The sequence below is a fragment of the Bufo gargarizans genome, chromosome 7 (assembly GCF_014858855.1).
Source record: "Bufo gargarizans isolate SCDJY-AF-19 chromosome 7, ASM1485885v1, whole genome shotgun sequence".
Lineage (NCBI taxonomy): Eukaryota > Metazoa > Chordata > Amphibia > Anura > Bufonidae > Bufo > Bufo gargarizans.
The window spans coordinates 136,709,572-136,730,677 of NC_058086.1; positions in this window are offsets into that span (position 1 = coordinate 136,709,572).

The following is a 21,106-nucleotide window of genomic DNA, read 5'->3' on the forward strand; positions in this document are numbered from 1 at the left end:
CTCTGTTTAACGTATACATTAAAGTGATGTACAGTACCTGATGGATACCATTATATGAGACAGTGTAGTTGACTGTGCTATTCAGTATTTTTTTCAGTATACTGACATATAGAAGCCAGATGGAGGCCAAGGAGAAACACTCTTTTGGCCTCTGTCTGGGTAATCAAGACTTAGAGTACATCACAAGTGTAATGTGAAAATACTCAATATATACATAAAGTTAATTTAAAGAATCTGTGTTCGTATTCCTTTTGCATAGCTATTCTCAAACTCGATTCAAATGTTTGGAATTATGCAGTAAATTTATGAAATCATAATTACATTTGAAAAGAATAAAAAGAAAAAAAAGTTATACATTTGCATTCATTCTTTACAAACAATCTTTAATTGTGATATTTCTATGTCTATCCAAACCTTAGCCCTAGGGCATGTTATTAATGGTACATTCCTCAAGAACAACAAATTTCATTAATTTTCCTTGATTGACTTCATCTACCTTTTATGTGATAATGGATAATTAGAAAACGAGTAATTAATTACTGGTATATTATCATTCAGTTTTACAATCCATTTCCTTCTTTTGGATTTATTGCTCATAAATAGCCCGTTTAGTTCCCAGACCATTACGATGCATCCTGTTAAAAAATGCAAATATGGCCACTTAAGTAGATTTTTTAGAAGGCACATTTTTTGTCACATCTGCCTTTCCAGGACATTAACTTAGGTACCCAACATGGCTTGGGACTAGCAAGTAACACAAGGTCAGCTATAAACAAGGGAAGATGCTATTTGTTCAGCAGGTAAGTTGATTGCTAGAGCCTGGGAGTGATGAGTCAACAATAAAAAGGAGTGTGAATTACATGTTCATTAACTTTTATTTTCCTGCTTCTTCTACATCACTGAAGCCTTTGTATTTATATTTGTATTTTATTTTATGACATCTAAAGATGTTGAAACATAAATATAGTGAGAAGTTAAGTTATAAGTCATATTTTGGGTGTGACTGGAGCACACCTTGCCTTCTGATAACATTGATGACATATCTCCCTATTTGATGACAATTTTATCCAAGTGACGATATAACAACAAACAAATCTATAGGTTGTCATTATCAACCCATTTAGCAACTATATGCAAAAAAACACACACACACACACACACACATATATATATATATATATATATATATATATATATAAGAAAACGCATCAAAAACGCCGAAAAACCGCAATGGTCCTGATTTTACAATTTTGAATCCAGTGATCCATTCCACTTATTTGCTTCAACGGAGTCCCAATATAAAAGACCAGAGGTCTGTGCAGTTTGAACAGAACCACTGAGGAAGATGTAGAGATTCACCTTGAAACGTGTCTAGTTTTTCATATATGCTCATTTGCAAATGACCTGGATAAATATCAGCATGGCCATGCAACAAAAACTGTAAAGGATCCAAAGTAAGTGGACTTACATTCAATACCTCTCACTGCAAAATACGATACGAGAACAACAAGGAGATGTCCTTCTAATCTCGCGAATAGTGGACAACGGGAGCACAGAGCAGAACAGACGAGATGCCGAACTCACATGTCAGACATCCGCCCGCTCCTGGAATATAGGGAGTAGAGTTGACCGGACACTTGGAAGATCGTGTTTGACGGGCCAGGACGAACGTTGCAAAAAAGTCAATGGGGACCCGAACTTTGGAACTCTAAAAAAGTCATGAAAAGGGATAGAGGGCTGCAAAAGGCAGCAAAATGTGGTTAAGAGCATGGAAAGTGCTCTGCAAACAAATGTGGATAGGGAAATGACTATGAAAGTAATATAAAATATGTAAAAAATAATAATAATAATCTTGATCTAGGAGGAGGAGGTCCATATGAAGTAGGAGGTTGAGGAGGCGGTGGATGTGGTGGTGTAGGCGAGAGCGGGGGTGGAGGAGGAGGAAGTAGCCAACGCTGGTTTTTGTTTTTTATTTTATTTTATATTTTTTTATTTGGGTAGACCCCAAAACATTGGGAAATATAAAAAATAAAACTAAGAGAAAGTGCGCTGGAGTACAACAATAGCTGGGTGAGGCCGGCATACATGTCTATTCTGAACAAGGTACGGACAAGTCCTGTGGGATCCATGCCTGGTTTCATTTAATGAAGGTGAGCTTGTACACATTGGCTGTGGACAGGCGGCTGCACTTGTCTGTGATAACGCCCCCTGCCGTGCTATAAACACGTTCAGACAATACACTGGCTGCAGGGCAGGCCAGCACCTCCAAGGCGTAAAGGGCAAGCTCAGGCCATGTGCCCAATTTGGAGACCCAGAAGTTGAAGGGGGAAGACCCATTAGTCAGTACGTGTAGGCGTGTGCACACATACTGCTCCACCATGTTGTTGAAATGCTGCCTCCTGCTAAGACGTTCCATATCAGCTGGTGGTGCTGGTTGTTGTGGCGTGCTGACAAAACTTTTCCACATTTCGGCCATGCTAACCCTGCCTTCTGAGGTGCTGGTGGTGCCCCAGCTGCGTTGAAGACCTCTTCCTCCTCCTCTGCCTTCGCCTTGTGCTTCCACTGTGCCCCCGCTGTCAGGTGGAAGTGCCATCAGCAGTGCGTCTACCAGCGTGAGCTTGTACTCGCGCATCTTACAATCACGCTCCAGTGACAGAATTATAGACGGTACGTTGTCCTTTTAACTGGGATCCAGCAGCGTGGCCACCCAGTAATCAGCACAAGTTAGAACAGCATTTCAAAGGCCAGGATATTGGAAATGCTGACATTCAGGGCCAAGGAATCGCGAGTGGGTAGGGGGGTACTTCTCTTTCGCTCCAGTGTTTGGGAGATAGATAGCTGAACGCTTCCATGGGACATTGTGGACATGCTTGGTGACCGAGGTGGTAGCGTTGCTGCCACATCCTCTGTTTGCGGGGTGCAGGTGCCACTGTCACTCCAGAGGGGGATGAAGAGGCCGAGACTGCAGCAGAAGATGAAGCAGGAGGAGCCAGAAACCTTTCTTGGTTTTTGAGGTGTCTACTCCACTGCAGCTCATGCTTTGCACTTAGATGCCTGGTCATGCAGCTTATGCTCAGGTTTATAATGTTTATGCCTCGCTTCAGGCTCTGATTGCACAGGGGGCAAACCACTTGTGTCTTGTCGGAAGCACATTGTCTGAAGAACTGACACTCCAGGAAACTCCTTGGAGCTGGCTTTGGTGTGCTCGGTCCCTTGGTGCGGTGGGCAGTAGCAGGTGCACTGTCTAGGGGACGGCTGCTCCGCTTTTGTCCCCTGCTCCCATTTCTTGCTGTGCTGGTGGCTCTGTGCGACCACTGCCTCTTCCTCCAAACTAGACAGGTCACTCGCATGACCTTGATTCCATGTGGGATCGAGGACATTATCATCCTTCACATCATCTTCCAACCAGTCTTCAACCCTGTCCTTCTTGGCCGTCTGCAGACTGCAGAAAGCCGCAGCAGTTGTCACGTGTTTAATTATCGTCCGAGACGTGCTATGGTAATCCTCCAATGTACTCATTCATGGAGTCATCAAAAAGCAGAAGAGACTGCTGCATGACTTGGGGCTCAGACTGCTTGCCTGATTTGCAAGAGGGTGAGGTGAAATACTGATGCCCATGGGCTGCAAGTGCCAACTGTGATCTTTCAGCAGGGGACTGGGTGGGAGACAATCTGAAGTAACTGGAGGCACTATCAGCTACCCAATCTACTATCGCCTATACTTTTTCTGGCCTCACCATTCGTAAAGCCGCATTCGGCCCTACCAAATAACACTGAAGGTTCTGTCGCCTACTCGCACCTGAGGAAGGTGTTTCACTTGGGTGTGTAGCTAGCACAGATCAACCACGTCCTCTCCCTGCAGCAGGAGCTTCACCAACACCAGCAGCACCACGACTAGGGCCATGTCCCTTGTTTGACGCTCTATTCATTTTTTTGCCGTCACCAACCGAAGTAACAAACGTTTTTACTAAATTAAGTTCCTTGTCAACAATGCAGAGCAGGGGTTTTTTGATGGCCAAAATGGGTTAATGTCACACAACAATGGAACAGACAAGTTTTTTAAACTTATTGCCCGGCCTTTTATGCAGTGTAGGCAGAAAAGGTACTTTATTGCCAAAAATAGTTTTTTTTCTTACACAATGAAACAGATGGATTTAACAGTATTTCTTTAACTAACAGAAATGCAGCACATGGCAAAAAGGTAATGTATTGCTCCCAGTTTTTTAGGACTGCATTATTCAGTTGGATTACCTATGAGAGCGATTGTGCTAGTGGCGATTGTGCCATATTCTTATACATATTTTTTGTGGACATCCCCTGATGAATCCGGTGACAACTTTATCGGAGGAAACGCGTTGTGATTAATATCCAATTTTTTGGGGGGATTAACATCTAAAAAAACTATTTTTTTGTGTTATCTGCTGACATTTGGGAGTTTTGTATTTTATAGGGTCAGATTAACAGGGTCAGCCACCAAAAGTGGGGTCGCTCCTTTAGGGGGTGATTCTCCCGCATTTAGGCGGGAGACCTCTCGGCTTTCAGGCAGGGCCGCAATAGTTGGCTAGGGACATTGTTCTCCCAGTTACCACACTCTCTCTGCAAAAGGAGAGCTAGTGATTTCTTATTGCGGTTTTTCTTCAGTACATCCTGCATTGAAGAGCTCCACTTGGAACCCTGGTGGACCCCTCTACCACAAATTCGTTTATTCACCTTGGCCGGATACATCTCCCAAAACTTTCATCAAACCGTGAGTGGTGACTATATAGTCCAAAACTGTAATCTGAAAGTTTGTATACTTAATGTCTGCTAAAACACACAAATTTATCGTATATATATATATGCAGCTATCTAATTTCTCATTGTGGGACTTATTTTAAATTTATATCGATATAAAAGTTAAGTTTTACTACAAGGGCCCTACAAATGAGAAGGTCTGGCGAGTGACATGGTTGTGGATTGTGGCAACAGGGAAAAGTACACCACTTAGCCATGATACATTTGAACTGTCTCATGAAAGACATAGTCGCAAAATATTGAGACATAGTGATGAAAAATCGAATACCTCAAGAGGATCCATTTAATTGCAGGTTTAATCATTAATTTATTTATTCATTTATCTTGTGTATAACTTAAACAGATGGAATATCATACTGAGACCAACACAGATTACTCATCCATCTATATGTAAACAAGACATTTTGCGTCCTCCTTCCTATTATTTTTATTTCTTTTTTTGTACATATGCCAATGATTAGTTGGGTGTAACAATTTGCATGGCAATGTCATATGGCCGAGACATTAAAGACACTTGACCTTTGACATCCGACCACACAACCCTTTCTAAATATTATACATACTGCATATCTTACATTTATGTTTTTATCTTAGTATATGTGTATTACACATTTTTACTTATGTTTTATACATGGAATTACATTAGAGTTTTAATAAGAGATATTTCTCCCGTGATCCTATCTGTATGAGTGCCTGTCCATTCCAAACCACAGAACTTTTATTTTTCACCTTAAAAGTAAACGGTATTAAAGGGTTTCTACCACTTCGGTGTCACATATTTAGCTGTCAGACACTAGCGATCCGCTAGTGTCTGCTCTGCCCAACCATCCTAATATAATTGCTTTTGGGGCAGCCGTTTTGATAAAAAAAACTACTTTTATTAATATGCTAATGAGCCTCTAGGTGCTATGGGGGCGTCATTAGCACCTAGAGGCTCCGTCTACCTTCAGAAACTGCCGCCGCCGAGCGCGTCCCTCCAGCCCGCCCATCTCCTCCTGAATGCGATCCTCCTTGTGAGCGTATGTATTCTGCGCATGCGCAGTGAATGTCTGACCGCTTCCTTGCTCAAACATCTCCACTGCGCCTGCGCGATGACGCCATAGTGCTCCGAGGAACAGCCGCAGTGGAGATGTCTGAGCAGGGAAGCTGTCAGACATTCACTGCGCATGCGCCGAATACAGGCGCTCACAAGGAGGATCGCATTCAGGAGGAGATGGGCGGGCTGGAGGGACGCGCTCGGCGGCGGCAGTTTCTGAAGGTAGACGGAGCCTCTAGGTGCTAATGACGCCCCCATAGCACCTAGAGGCTCATTAGCATATTAATAAAAGTAGTTTTTTTTATCAAAACGGCTGCCCCAAAAGCAATTATATTAGGATGGTTGGGCAGAGCAGACACTAGCGGATCGCTAGTGTCTGACAGCTAAATATGTGACACCGAAGTGGTAGAAACCCTTTAAGTTGGTCATACCAGACACAGTCAGGTTCACCTGATGCCTCAGTATGAAAGAGATATGGAAACACAGGACAGCACCTACAATATGTTTCAAGAAGTGTTAATCTGGCAATCACTATGGATTTTCACTTCTTCAGTTAAGTTGCTTATACATATGAGATGTATATTGTCCAAACCTGCCAATTTTGGCAGGATAGGCCAGCTTTCTAATGTAAGCCCCCATATTTTCTCCTGACTCTATCTGTCAGTGGCAAAAAAGATTGAGCTGTTGGATTTCACCATGCTTGATCCTTTTGTTCTCAAAAAAGCGTTTGGCAGCAGCTCTATCCCCTATCTCTGTACAAAATACATAATCGTTCGGCCAAAAGGGTATTTGTCTGGTAGGGTTAAGAAAGAGAGCTGTTAACCAATTGAGCATTCAGCCAAAACATATTCCAGACTTACTCTTCTAGATACTGATCTACATCGTACTAAATGCTAACAAACATAGGCCCATATTAATTAAGAGCGACTTTGTATACTCTAGTCCTATTAAAAAGATCATCAGAGAGATATGCACCAAATTTTTTAAAGGCTCACATCTGATAATAAATTTGGTGCATTTTAGACTACCTGAGCAGGTAGAGATTTGTACCAAAATGCTCAATTTTCTGTTCTTTAGTGTAACAAATTTCTCTAAAAAAAATTATACTATGCCTACTCCAAAGTGAACAAGACCATTTTTTTATTTATGTCGAACACAGGTGTAATAACTGCCATGAATGTGCAATGTTACAAACACACAATGATTAGCACCAATTTTACTGCAGTTTACTCTAAAAGCTGTAAAAGTTGCCTTCCTCTGGATCAACTTGCAGGATAACAGGCCGAACTGGATGGACAAATGTACTTTTAGGGCCTTATATACTATGTTACTATAATACTATGTTACATTCGTTGATAAATGTGGCCATTTTTTTTAGCTACAAGCCCCATGACAATTTGGTATCTGAAAAATAATAAAGCATACATAGTATAGCAAAAATGTAATAGAACTTCATTTGTCATTGTCAAAGGGACACTGAGTTTTCAGAAAACGTTTCATATGTTATAGAGACAAAAAGTTTGATTGGTGGGAATCTGATCACTGAGACCCCTACTGATCACTGGAGTGAGGGAGGAGAAGTGCTTGCATATTGTACTCTCTCCTTGCGGTAAGAGAGGAAGTGAGACAGACTCAATAGAAAGTCCACTTTACAAATCGCTAGTCAGACCACACATGGAGTACTGTGTACAGTTCTGGGCTCCTGTAAACAAGGCAGACATAGCAGAGCTGGAGAAGGTACAGAGGAGGGCAACTAAAGTAATAACTGGAATGGGGCAACTACAGTACCCTGAAAGATTATCAAAATTAGAGTTATTCACTTTAGAAAAAAGACGACTGAGGGGAGATCTAATTACTATGTATAAATATATCAGGGGTCAGTACAGAGATCTATCCCATCAGCTATTTATCCCCAGGACTGTGACTGTGACGAGGGGACATCCTCTGCGCCTGGAGGAAAGAAGGTTTGTACACAAACATAGAAAAGGATTCTTTACGGTAAGAGCAGTGAGAATATGGAACTCTCTGCCTGAGGAGGTGGTGATGGTGAGTACAATAAAGGAATTCAAGAGGGCCATGGACGTATTTCTGGAGCTTAATAATATTACAGGCTATAGCTACTAGAGAGGGGTCTTCCTCTGGATCAACTTGCGGGATAACAGGCCGAACTGGATGGACAAATGTCTTTTTTCAGCCTTATGTACTATGTTACTATGTTACTATGTATGGGTCTGTCTCATTCCATTCTGTGCAGTGAATAGAGAAAGTGAGTGTTTCTCCTTGTTCCTCAAAAGACCTCAGAAGAGTTGTTGATTTTCATCAGGCTGGAAAAAGTTACAAAACCCTCTCTAAAGAATTTGGGCGTCACCAATCCACAGTCAGAAAGACAAATAGAGGAAATTTAAAACCATTATTACCCTCCCCAGGTGTGGTGAACCAACAAAGATCACGCCAAGAGCAAGGCATGTAATAGTCTGCAAGGTCACAAAGGAACCCAAGGTAATCTCTAAGTATATAAAGGCCTTTCTCACATTAGCTAATGTTAATATTCATGAGCCTACCATCAGGAGGACAATGAACAACAATGGTGGGCATGGCAGGATTACAAGGAGAAAGACGATGCTCTCCAAGAATAGAATGTTTTAGTTGAAATGAGAAGCATTATGTTTGGAGAAAGAAAACACAGCATTCCAGTATAAAAACCTCTTCCCATCTGTGAAACACGGTAGTCGTGGTATCATGGTTTAGGCCTGTTTTGCTACATCTAGACCATGATGGCTTGCCATTATTGATGGAACAATAATTTTTTAACTATACTAGCAAATTCTAAAGGAAAATGTCAGGACATCTGTCCATGAGGTCAATCTCAAGAGAACATGGGTCATGCAGCAAGGCAGGGGCCCTAAGCACACAAGTCAATCTACCAAAGCATGGCTACAGACAAATAAAGTTTTGCAATGGCCAAGTCAAAGTCCTGAACTTAATCCAATAGAAATGTTGTGGAAGGACCTGAAGTGAGCAGTTCATGGGAGGAAACCCACCAACATAACACTTGCAGTTGAAGCTGCTTTGTACAGAGGAATGGGATAACATTCTTCCAAGCTGATGTGCTTGTTTGATTGTGTTACCTTTATCTACTTTTAGGACTTCAAAATCAGAAGCAGTTTTAAGTCGAATTTATATACAAATTCAGAAAATTCTGAAAGGTTCAAAAACGTTCACGTATACTATAGATGGTTAAACATTTTTTTATTCAAACCATTGACTTCTATGGGTTGAAAATTGCATGGTATTGATTGGTTGGAGCGCATAGAAAAGTGCTGATAAAAAAAAGTAATTGTGAAGAAAGCTATTTAAACGTATTGCCATTTTTTGTTTTATGAGCTGCATTTTGTTTGTGTATATCATGAACTGATGTATTAGAAGAAGTTTACACACATTAGCATTGTAAAAATTATTTAAAGCCACATTGCCATTTTAACACATTAGTGTGCCCAGTGCAACCCCCCCCCTTTTCCTTCCATACCCTCCTATATTTAAAATGTAAAATAAGTCCCCAGCACACTCAAGAGACAGTAATCACATGCATATGCTTCTGTAACAGAAGCTCAGAACACAATACAGAACAAAAACAGATTCAGCCATATTTAATCCATATTTTCGATGCGAATGAGCCCTAAATCATGCACTGTTACTGAGCAGACTTTCATAGTCATCACTTTTAAATGTGAGACAAGAATATTGCTTGGTTTTGTCTCTTAAACCAGCCATGGAAAGACAAATGATGAAGATCTGGAAGACAGTGGAGCAGATTTAGAAACACATGGCAAACAGCGCTTTTTCGAAAAAAAACTATTCTTCTTCTTTATTAGCAATGCATTAAAAACCACATATGGACAGTACTAAATATAGATAAGACGCACATTTCATACCTGAGCAGCCGCCACAAGGAAGGATTGCAGAAGGATGGGGATGCACCACTGCGCTCTGATACTTGTAGGAAGAGTTTATTTTATCCCTATGTGTATTTTAATGCATTTCTAATGGGACGAATTGTTTTAACAAGAGTGATAGAGCCAAATGAAATTATTTTCTGGATTAAAATGGCATTAAGAGTAGTGATGAGCAGCAAGGGCTATAATCGAATTTGTGTTATTTCATGAATATTTGGATGAATATTTGTCATACATTCGTGAATTAGTGAATTCACAATTATCTTCTTGATCGCGAAATGCGCGTGAAATACAGGTGTGGGTCACTTTTGCTACGTTTTCCAAGCTGCTAGAAGTTTCCTGAGACTGAAGAAAAAGGTTGGCATGGCAGAACATTAAAAATGGCTTTATATGCAGTTAGAGTGTTCCAATATATTCAAGATTGTGCAAATCGGCACTAACGATGCAAATATTTTGGCGCAATACGTGAAACTTCACATTTTAGCAGGTCTGCATGTATGTATGGACAGCAGATCCTATCACACTACCTAACACCCTGCACTGCAACAGCTACACTATATCAGGATATAACCTACACTGACTATCTCCCACTAACTATCTGTATTATATACAGTGGCGTACCGCCCATAGAGGCAGACCACGCCACTGCTATGAGGCCCGCGGCACTGGGGGGCCCGTAGCGCAGATAAGGCCCCGCCCACTGATGACCAGCAGCCGGCTATGCGGCTGCTTTTCTCCCCAGGGCCCCCCCCCCCATGTTTAGCTGAATCGCCTCCCAGAGGCGCGGCTAAGTCCTAGACACCCGCCCCCCTCCTCAGCGCTGCGCTCTGAAACACCCGATCCTCCTCTCGTCGGCGTCCCAAATCCCGCGCAGGCGCAGTGCCGGCGATTGCCTGCGCCTGCGCTCTGATAATACGGCTGAGGGCAACAGCTTCAATATCGTCACTGGGCATGCGCCGAGCCCAGTGACGATGTTGAAGCTGTTGCCCTCAGCCGTATTATCAGAGCGCAGGCGCAGGCAATCGCCGGCACTGCGCCTGCGCGGGATTTGGGACGCCGACGAGAGGAGGATCGGGTGTTTCAGAGCGCAGCGCTGAGGAGGGGGGCGGGTGTCTAGGACTTAGCCGCGCCTCTGGGAGGCGATTCAGCTAAATGATGGAGGCGTTAGAGTTTTCATATTTAGGCGGGCACGGCACTAATCAGAGGGGCACCGTGGAGAAAGAAAAACGCCCCTCTGGGCTCCAGTCCGGCTTACAGCAAGAATCGATTTTTAGAAGAAAGGACAAGACTGACATGGAAAAGAAGAACACAGATGGAAAAAAGGTACTTTATTAAACATGGATCCATGAGTACCTTTTTTCCATCTGTCTTGTTCTTTGGATTGTGAGTCTTGTCATTTCTTCAAAAAATCGATTCTTATGATATGTAAATGACGCTGTAAGGAGCCCAGAGGGGCGTTATTCTTTCTCCACTGTGCCCAGGAACGCCCCTCTGAAGTGCCGTGCCCGGCTAAATTTGAAAACTAATAACGCCTCCAAGTTCATCTAAATCGCCTCCCAAATCCGATCCTCCTCTCGCTGGCATCCCAAATCCCGCGCAGGCGCAGTGCCGGCGATTGCCTGCGCTATGATAAGATGACTGACGGCACTGCGCCTGCGCGGGATTTGGGATGCCGGCGAGAGGAGGATCGGGGTGTTTGCCGCAGAGCGCGGCACTGAGGAGGGGGGTGTTCAGCACTTAGCCGTGCCTCTGGGAGGCGATTTAGATGAACTTGGAGGCGTTATTAGTTTTCAAACTTAGCCGGGCACGGCACTTCAGAGGGGCGTTCCTGGGCACCGTGGAGAAAGAATAACGCCCCTCTGGGCTCCTTACAGCTTCATTTACATATCATAAGAATCGATTTTTTGAAGACATGACAAGACTCACAATCAAAAGAACAAGACAGATGGAAAACAGGTACTCTGTTAAACATGGATTCATGAAAAAAAAATTGGGGGTAAATTGCTAGTGACAGATTCCCTTTAAGGCTACTTTCACACTTGCGTTCAGAGCGGATCCGTCTGGTGTCTGCACAGACGGATCCGCACCTATAATGCAAACGCTTAGATCCGTTCAGAACGGATCCGTTTGCATTAACATGAACAACAAAAAAAAAAAACATTTTTTTTTTTTGTTCATGATAGTGCAAACGGATCCGTTTTGACTTTACATTGAAAGTCAATGGGGGACGGATCCGTTTGAAAATTGAGCCACACTGTGTCAACTTCAAACGGATCCGTCCCCATTGACTTACATTGTAAGTCTGGACGGATTCGTTTGCCTCCGCACGGCCAGGCTGCAAGCAGCGTTCAAGTGTCCGCCTGCTGAGCGGAGGACAGACGGAGCCATACTGATGCATTCTGAGCGGATCCGCATCCACTCAGAATGCATTAGGGCTGGACGGATCCGTTCGGTGCCGCTTGTGAGAGCCTTCAAACAGAACTCACAAGCGGAGACCCGAACGCAAGTGTGAAAGTAGCCTAACATGGCACCCCAAATAAGGAGACCTGCAGGCTGCAGCAGATATCCCATGTGACAGGTCACCCCCAGGAAACCCCTAACAGTTTCTGTAGGTCATGTATAAATTTATTTAATGGGGGTGTGGCATGGGAGGAGCAAAGTCAGGAAGTGGGAGGGGCCATGGTGGGTAGTGGGCGGGGTTAAGGGGCCCAATTCAGATTTTTGCTATGGGGCCCAGTGATTCCTATGTACGCCTCTGATTATATATATAAGCTATCTAACTATCTATCTACTGTAGTGTGGAAAACACAGAGCACAGCAATGACACTGCTCTCTCTCTCTCTCTCAGAACTTTAAAAACTGTAGAAAATGTCTGCTGGGGAGGTTCTTATATAGAAAGGGGTAGGCAGCTTTCCTATTAGTTTCTAGGGATGTTGCTAAGCTCAGACAAAGACATTTCAGCCTTCTCATTGGCCCAAAGCAAAAAGTGAGGTTACTGATGAAAAAAATATCTACAAACTGGATTCCCAAAAAGTTGGGACACTATACAAATCATGAATAAAAACTGAATGCAATGATGTGGAGGTGCCAACTTCTAATATTTTATTCAGAATAGAACATAAATCACGGAACAAAAGTTTAAACTAAGAAAATGTACCATTTTAAGGTAAAAATATGTTGAATCAGAATTTCATGGTGTCAACAAATCCCCAAAAAGTTGGGACAAGGCCATTTTCACCACTGTGTGGCATCCCCCCTTCTTCTTACAACACTCAACAGACGTCTGGGGACCGAGGAGACCAGTTTCTCAAGTTTAGAAATAGGAATGCTCTCCCATTCTTGTCTAGTACAGGCCTCTAACTGTTCAATCGTCTTGGGCCTTCTTTGTTGCACCTTCCTCTTTATGATGCGCCAAATGTTCTCTATAGGTGAAAGATCTGGACTGCAGACTGGTCATTTCAGTACCCGGATCCTTCTCCTACGCAGCCATGATGTTGTGATTGATGCAGAATGTGGTCTGGCATTATCTTGTTGAAAAATGCAGGGTCTTCCCTGAAAGAGATGACGTCTGGATGGGAGCATATGTTGTTCTAGAACCTAAATATATTTTTCTGCATTGATGGTGCCTTTCCAGACATGCAAGCTGCCCATGCCACACGCACTCATGCAACCCCATACCATCAGAGATGCAGGCTTCTGAACTGAGCGTTGATAACAACTTGGGTTGTCCTTGTCCTCTTTGGTCCGGATGACATGGCGTCCCAGATTTCCAAAAAGAACTTCGAATCGTGACTCGTCTGACCACAGAACAGTCTTCCATTTTGCCACACTCCATTTTAAATGATCCCTGGCCTAGTGAAAACGCCTGAGCTTGGGGATCTTGCTTAGAAATGGCTTCTTCTTTGCACTGTAGAGCTTCAGCTGACAACGGTGGATGGCACGGTGGAAATCTATGGATTGTGTTCACTGACAATGGTTTCTGGAAGTATTCCTGAGCCCATTCTGTGATTTCCTTTACAGTAGCATTCCTGTTTGTGGTGCAGTGTCGTTTAAGGGCCCGGAGATCTCGGGCATCCAGTATGGTTTTACGGCCTTGACCCTTACGCACAGAGATTGTTCCAGATTCTCTGAATCTTCGGATGATGTTATGCACAGTTGATGATGATAGATGCAAAGTCTTTGCAATTTTTCGCTGGGTAACACCTTTCTGATATTGCTCCACTATCTTTCTGCGCAACATTGTGGGAATTGGTGATCCTCTACCCATCTTGGCTTCTGAGAGACACTGCCACTCTGAGAAGCTCTTTTAATACCCAATCATGTTGCCAGATGACCTAATTAGTGTTAATTGGTCTTCCAGCTCTTCGTTATGCTCAGATTTACTTTTTCCAGCCTCTTTTTGCTACTTGTCACAACTTTTTTGGGATTTGTTGACACCGTGAAAATTTGAATCAACGTATTTTTCCTTTAAAATGATACATTTACTTGGATTAAACGTTTGATCTGTCATCTACGTTCTATTACAAATAAAATATTGACATTTGCCATCTCCACATCATTGCATTCAGTTTTTATTCACAATTTGTTCGGTGTCCCAACTTTTTTGGAATCTGGTTTGTAGAATATTCGAAATTATGAATATACAGTTGCAAGAAAAAGTAAGTGAACCTTTGGAATGATATGGATTTCTGCACAAATTGGTAACAAAATGTGATCTGATCTTCATCTGATTCACAACAATAGACAATCACAGTCTGCTTAAACTAATAACATACAAATAATTAAATGTTACCATGTTTTTATTGAACATACCATGTGAACATTCACAGTGCAGGTGGAAAAAGTATGTGAACCCTTGGATTTAATAACTGGTTGAACCTCCTTTGGCAGCAATAACTTCAACCAAACGTTTCTTGTAGTTGCAGATCAGACGTGCACAACGGTCAGGAGTAATTCTTGACCGTTCCTCTTTACAGAACTGTTTCAGTTCAGCAATGCTCTTGGGATGTCTGGTGTGAATCGCTTTCTTGAGGTCATGCCACAGCATCTCAATCGGGTTGAAGTCAGGACTCTGGGCCACTCCAGAAGGCGGATTTTCTTCTGTTTAAGCCATTCTGTTGTTGATTTACTTCTATGCTTTGGGTCGATGTCCTGTTGCAACACCCATCTTCTGTTGAGCTTCAGCTGGTGAACAGATGGCCTTAAGTTCTCCTGCAAAATGTCTTAATAAACTTAGGAATTCATTTTTCCTTCGATGATAGCAATCCGTCCAGGCCCTGACGCAGCAAAGCAGCCCCAAACCATGATGCCCCCACCACCATGCTTCACAGTTGGGATAAGGTTTTCATGTTGGTGTGCTGTGCCTCTTTTTCTCCACACATAGTGTTGTGTGTTTCTTCCAAACAACTCAACTTTGGTTTCATCTGTCCACAGAATATTTTGCCAGTACTGCTGTGGAACATCCCGGTGCTCTTGTGCAAACTGTAAGCATGCAGCAATGTTTTTTTGGACATCAGTGGCTTCCTCTGTGGTATCCTCCCAGGAAATCTATTCTTGTTTAGTGTTTTACTTAAAGGGTTTCTACCACTTCGGTGTCACATATTTAGCTGTCAGACACTAGCGATCCGCTAGTGTCTGCTCTGCCCAACCATCCTAATATAATTGCTTTTGGGGCAGCCGTTTTGATAAAAAAAGAACTTTTATTAATATGCTAATGAGCCTCTAGGTGCTATGGGGGCGTCATTAGCACCTAGAGGCTCCGTCTACCTTCAGAAACTGCCGCCGCCCAGCGCGTCCCTCCAGCCCGCCCATCTCCTCCTGAATGCGATCCTCCTTTTGAGCGTATGTATTCTGCGCATGCGCAGTGAATGTCTGACCACTTCCTTGCTGAGACATCTCCACTGCGCCTGCGCGATGACGCCATAGTGCTCCGAGGAACAGGCGCAGTGGAGATGTCTGAGCAGGGAAGCTGTCAGACATTCACTGCGCATGCGCGGAATACAGGCGCTCACAAGGAGGATCGCATTCAGGAGGAGATGGGCGGGCTGGAGGGACGCGCTGGGCGGCGGCACTTTCTGAAGGTAGACGGAGCCTCTAGGTGCTAATGACGCCCCCAATAGCACCTAGAGGCTCTTTAGCATATTAATAAAAGTTCTTTTTTTATCAAAACGGCTGCCCCAAAAGCAATTATATTAGGATGGTTGGGCAAAGCAGACACTAGCGGATCGCTAGTGTCTGACAGTTAAATATGTGACACCGAAGTGGTAGAAACCCTTTAACGTATATTCGCTAAAAGGGATGTTAGCATAGGCCAGAGACTTTTGTAAGTCTTTAGCTGACACTCTAGGATTCTTCTTCACCTCATTGAGCAGTCTGCGCTGTGCTCTTGCAGTCATCTTTACAGGACCGCCACTCCTAGGGAGAGTAGCAGCAGTGCCGAACTTTCTCCATTTATAGACAATTTGTCTTACCATAGACTGATGAACAGCAAGGCTTTTGGAGATATTTTTCTAACCCTTTCCAGCTTTATGCAAGTCAACAATTCGTAATCATAAGTTTTCTGAGCTCTTTTGTGCAAGGCATCATTCACATCAGGCAATGCTTCTTGTGAAAAGCAAACCCAGAACTGGTGTTTGTTTTTTATAGGGAAGGGCAGCTTTAACCAACTCCTCCAATCTCATTTCCTTGATTGGACTCCAGTTGGCTGACACCTCACTCCAATTAGCTCTTGGAGATGTCATTAGTCTAGGGGCTCACATACTTTTTCCACCTACACTGTGAATGTTTACATGGTGTGTTCAATAAAAACATGGTAACATTTAATTCTTTGTGTGTTATTAGTTCAAGCAGACTGTGATTGTCTATTGTTGTGACTTAGATGATGTTCAGATCACATTTTATAACCAATGTGTGCAGAAATCCATATCATTTCAAAGTTTTCATATACTTTTTCTTGCAACTGTATATATATATATCACTATATTCTAAATATTCGTGAATTCTCAATGTGCCCATATTCGCGATTAATATTCGCTATTCAAATATTCGTGATCAACACTAATTGAGAGAGTGATGTGATCTGTGCACGTGGTGCAGGTAAGTTGGCTTTAATAGACTGTTGCTGTATATATGTTGGTGGGAAGATTTACTGTAAACTTATACAGTTAGCTTAGAGATGCAGAAAATGTATTACGGTGGTGAATGTGTTGCAGGGCTCGATACTTTTGTCTAACTTTACAACACCTATTAGTTGGCTTACTTTGCACCACAATTTCGATGCATGTTGTTGCATGTTAAGCCATGCCCACTTTACAGGCTGGAACCAAAAAACTGTACATGAGCTAGGCACAATGGATTATTCTTATTATTTTTGCATTATCAATAGGTCTAAAACATGATGAGACATTTTGGTACAGTCCACCATATTGCATCTGTATTTTTTTTTACTAAGGTCTAGGCACAATCATATGAGTAAATTTGCCCCTATATACTGTACAAAAGTAGCCGTTTTGTTGTATACTTTCATATGACTAGTAGTATACTTTGTTTACTAGATCTAGGGAGTGCTTTACATTTTTCCCACTTGAAAAGGGGAAGCTAAGAGTTGCTAGAGACTTTAAAAGTAGCAGCAGTGCAAGACTCCATACCATTCTTCATGCTATAAATGATGGACTAGTGAGAAAAAAAGCTCAGTATAATTTACCTTTCAAGGGAACAAATAAAAGAAAATCAATAAATGTATCTTTGTGAGTTTCCAGAACAACAGAATATCATAGTATGAATGCTAAATGTTCCTTCTTCAATCAATAGTGGCCTCCTCTCATACGTGGCGTTGTGTGCAGTCTACATTCTGACTTCACACCCTGGTCTATGTTAATAGTGGATCATTTGTTTGTGGACTGCAGAGAGCAATTAGGAGTGAGCAGAAGTTTTAATGATCTCCCAGGGGTAATTTGTAATAAGCTGCTCAAAGGATCATAAGGCTTCATTGTTTACATGAATGGTGTATTAAGATGAGTGACAGCTTCAATATCTGGAAGTGGGCAAGTACATTATGTCAGCTGTACCATGAATTAGCAGAACTTATCGTGAAAGGCTAGTTTTATTAAACCAATCAATTTTGTGCCACTGATTAGCATAAGAGATGAGCGAATTTTTCAAAAATTCGATTTGCAGGTTCGCCAAATTTTCTTGAAAAAATTTAGTTAGATCCGAATATATTTACAGCAAATCGTGTTAAAAAAACGCATAGGAAGTCTGCTTTGGTAGTGAAATAATACTGTGAGTCCATATGACATGCAGATGACAGATGGCACTCTTAGAATCACTGCACACTTCACTTATTTGGGCCGTTACGGTGCCAAAACTGACCAAATAACTCAAGTATGAACTCAGCCTCACAGGTTGATGTTAGCGCCAAAAAGAAGTGCACTTCTTTTACAACGTTGTCAGCTGATTCCACATAGATTTCTACATGACCTGTTCTATTAAACCAGGCATGCTCAACCTGCGGCCCTCCAGCTGTTGCAAAACTACAACTTCCAGCATGCCCGAACAGCCTACAGCTATTAGCCTACAATAGGGCATTGTGGGGGTTGTAGTTTTACAACAGCTGGAGGGCCGCAGGTTGAGCACGACTGTATTAAACGCTTATAAAAGTAGAGTCCCCCGACAGAGTGGAGAGGGTGTCAACAGTAAGTTTGTGTTGAGGTCACGGATTATTTTGCCCTACCTCTGATCCGTCAGAACAATAATCCCCAAAAAATAGATCCTGTTTGTGGATAATCTGCCTTCATTCAGTCAGAATTTAGTCAGTAATCCATCAGTATTGCTAATGCAAAAAAAAAACAGGAGTGGATCCAAAACAGAGATGACACGTGAACGGAATATTTGCATGTCTTCTGTGTTTTGTACCCACTCCTGCTTTTGGCTACCAAATCACAAACCAATTCTGATGGGACCTTACAGGCCTTACAGTTTCTACACAGACAGGATCCGTTGTGCGTCTCATTTTTCCTTTCTTCTGACGGATCAGAAGAAGGGTCAAATAACTGATGATTTCAGTCAGGCGGAAAGGCAAAAAAGTGGCCCAGTTATGACGTGCGGAGGGTGGGAACAGCATGAGGAGACCACAGAGTGGCCCAATGACAGATGCTGGAGGTGGCAGCAGCATCAGGAGACCATAGAGTGGCAAGGTGACATAGTGTAGAGGTGGCAGCAGCATGAGGAGACCACAGAGTGGCAAGGTGACATAGTGTGGAGGTGGCAGCAGAATCAGGAGGCTACAGAGTGGCACAATGACAGTGTGGAGGTGGCGGCAGCTGCAGCATCAGGAGGAGGCCGCAGAGTGGCGCAATTACAGTGTGGAGGTGGCAGCAGCAGCATCAGGAGGAGGCCACAGAGTGGCACAATGACAGTGTGGAGGTGGCAGCAGCATTCAAAGGCCACATAGTGGCAAAGGGACATAGTGTTGTGGTGGCATCAGGAGACCACAGAGTGATAAGGTAACATAGTGTGGAGGTGGCAGCAGTATCACGAGACCACAGAGTGACCCGGTGACAGAGTGGGGAGGTGGGTGGCAATACCAATACCAGCTGAAGATGGTGGGTAAAAGAAGGAGCACTGGGCATCAGTGTGTGGCTGTCACGGCTGAGGATGGGGAAAACCCTCAGCCGTGCGATGCCAGAAGATGGTAATCACGACTCAGCCAGGAAGGCAGAATTAGGGAGCAGGTCACCTCCTAAAGCTTCCCTAATCTTACCCTAACTCCTAGCGGCATGAGCCGACCTTGAAGGTAGGTGGACTCATGCTCCGGAACCTCGGGTCACTACTAACCCTCCGCAGGTCCCTAAGCTAGGAGCTGGGTAGACTACCTGTTCCTCCTGGACATGGAGAAACAGGAGTCTAAAGTGACCAAGCTACAAAGAAAAGGGAGACAGGAACAACTTATGGAAATGGCAGGTAAATGCAAAGTATAGCACCTACCTGCCACAGAAACAAAGCCTGGAACCCATGCAGACGCGCTGCTGTCCACAACTACACAAACGGACACAGCACACACCACACAAGACACGGGAAACCAGGAAACCATAAGGTGCAATAAACAAGCAACTACATACACATCTACATAACATCATGTGACATAAATCTTATGACCACAAGGGTGGCCCCCACTGGCAGGTGTTAAATAACAGGAGGATGTCTCCAGCAAGCATGGCTGAAGAACCCCCTCTGACTACTGCCTAAAGCAGAGACTATATAGGCCCAAGTAGCCACACCCACACAGACACACCCAGTGTTCAGACACACAAGGAAGGAAGTTAACCCTTCCAACACCAGGAAGTGTAGTGAAACGACATAAAGGGGAATACACACAAACACTCACTGCAGCTGTTACCGTCGACAACGACATGCATGGCAAATGTGTCCTGGGAGCCGGCCAAAAGGCCGAGACACTGCCACCACATGTACAAAGACCAAACGTTGCCATGGGCAGCCACAGGCGAAGGGAAAATGTAAGAGTGCACACAAAACATTCAGAGTGCATACAAACACCCAACAAACCAAAGGCAACCGCACGCATACCTGTTGTCCACGGCAACCGCACTTGAGGCAAACAGCAAAGTGCCCCCAGCTGCGGTTGACACGACACCAGACCGCGGGCAACTGCATGCGGCTCCCAAGGAGTCATGGCCATAAACATGGTCGTGACACTCCCACCCCTCAAAGCCCCCCCACCAAAAAAAAGGGAAACTGGTGAGGGACTCAACAAGGGGATGGGAGAAAGGGAATCAGCGTCAGTACCTGCGAGTCTCCCCAGGACTGCTGCCGGACCCTGGAACAACACACAGGAACCAGGATCCGACTGCCAGCCTCTGGAACAACACACAGGAACCAGAGACCAGCAAAGAAACAGCCCGAGGAGACCGCACTGACACTGCGTCCACTCCTACTCAGCACACGGCCAGAACACTAACTGAATGCTGCCAGCAGACGACCAGAGATAGGAACATAGAGAGGGATGAGGGATCGCCAACACGGACACGGAAGGTAAGGTGGCGGGGAATAAGCCACCAACCGCGCCGTTAACGGTGATCCCCAAAACGCTCTCCCTCCGGAGAACACGCATGCAGGCAGAAAGCAGATGGCGCTGCATGCTGCACCCTCTTTCGAAGGCGTGCAACCACACACCAAACAAACAAACGTGCAAATATAAAAATAAGGGGACTCCAAAACGGAACACGGTGAAGGGAAAATGTAAACATTCAGAGTGCATACAAACACCCAACAAACCAAAGGCAACTGCACGCATACCTGTTGTCCAC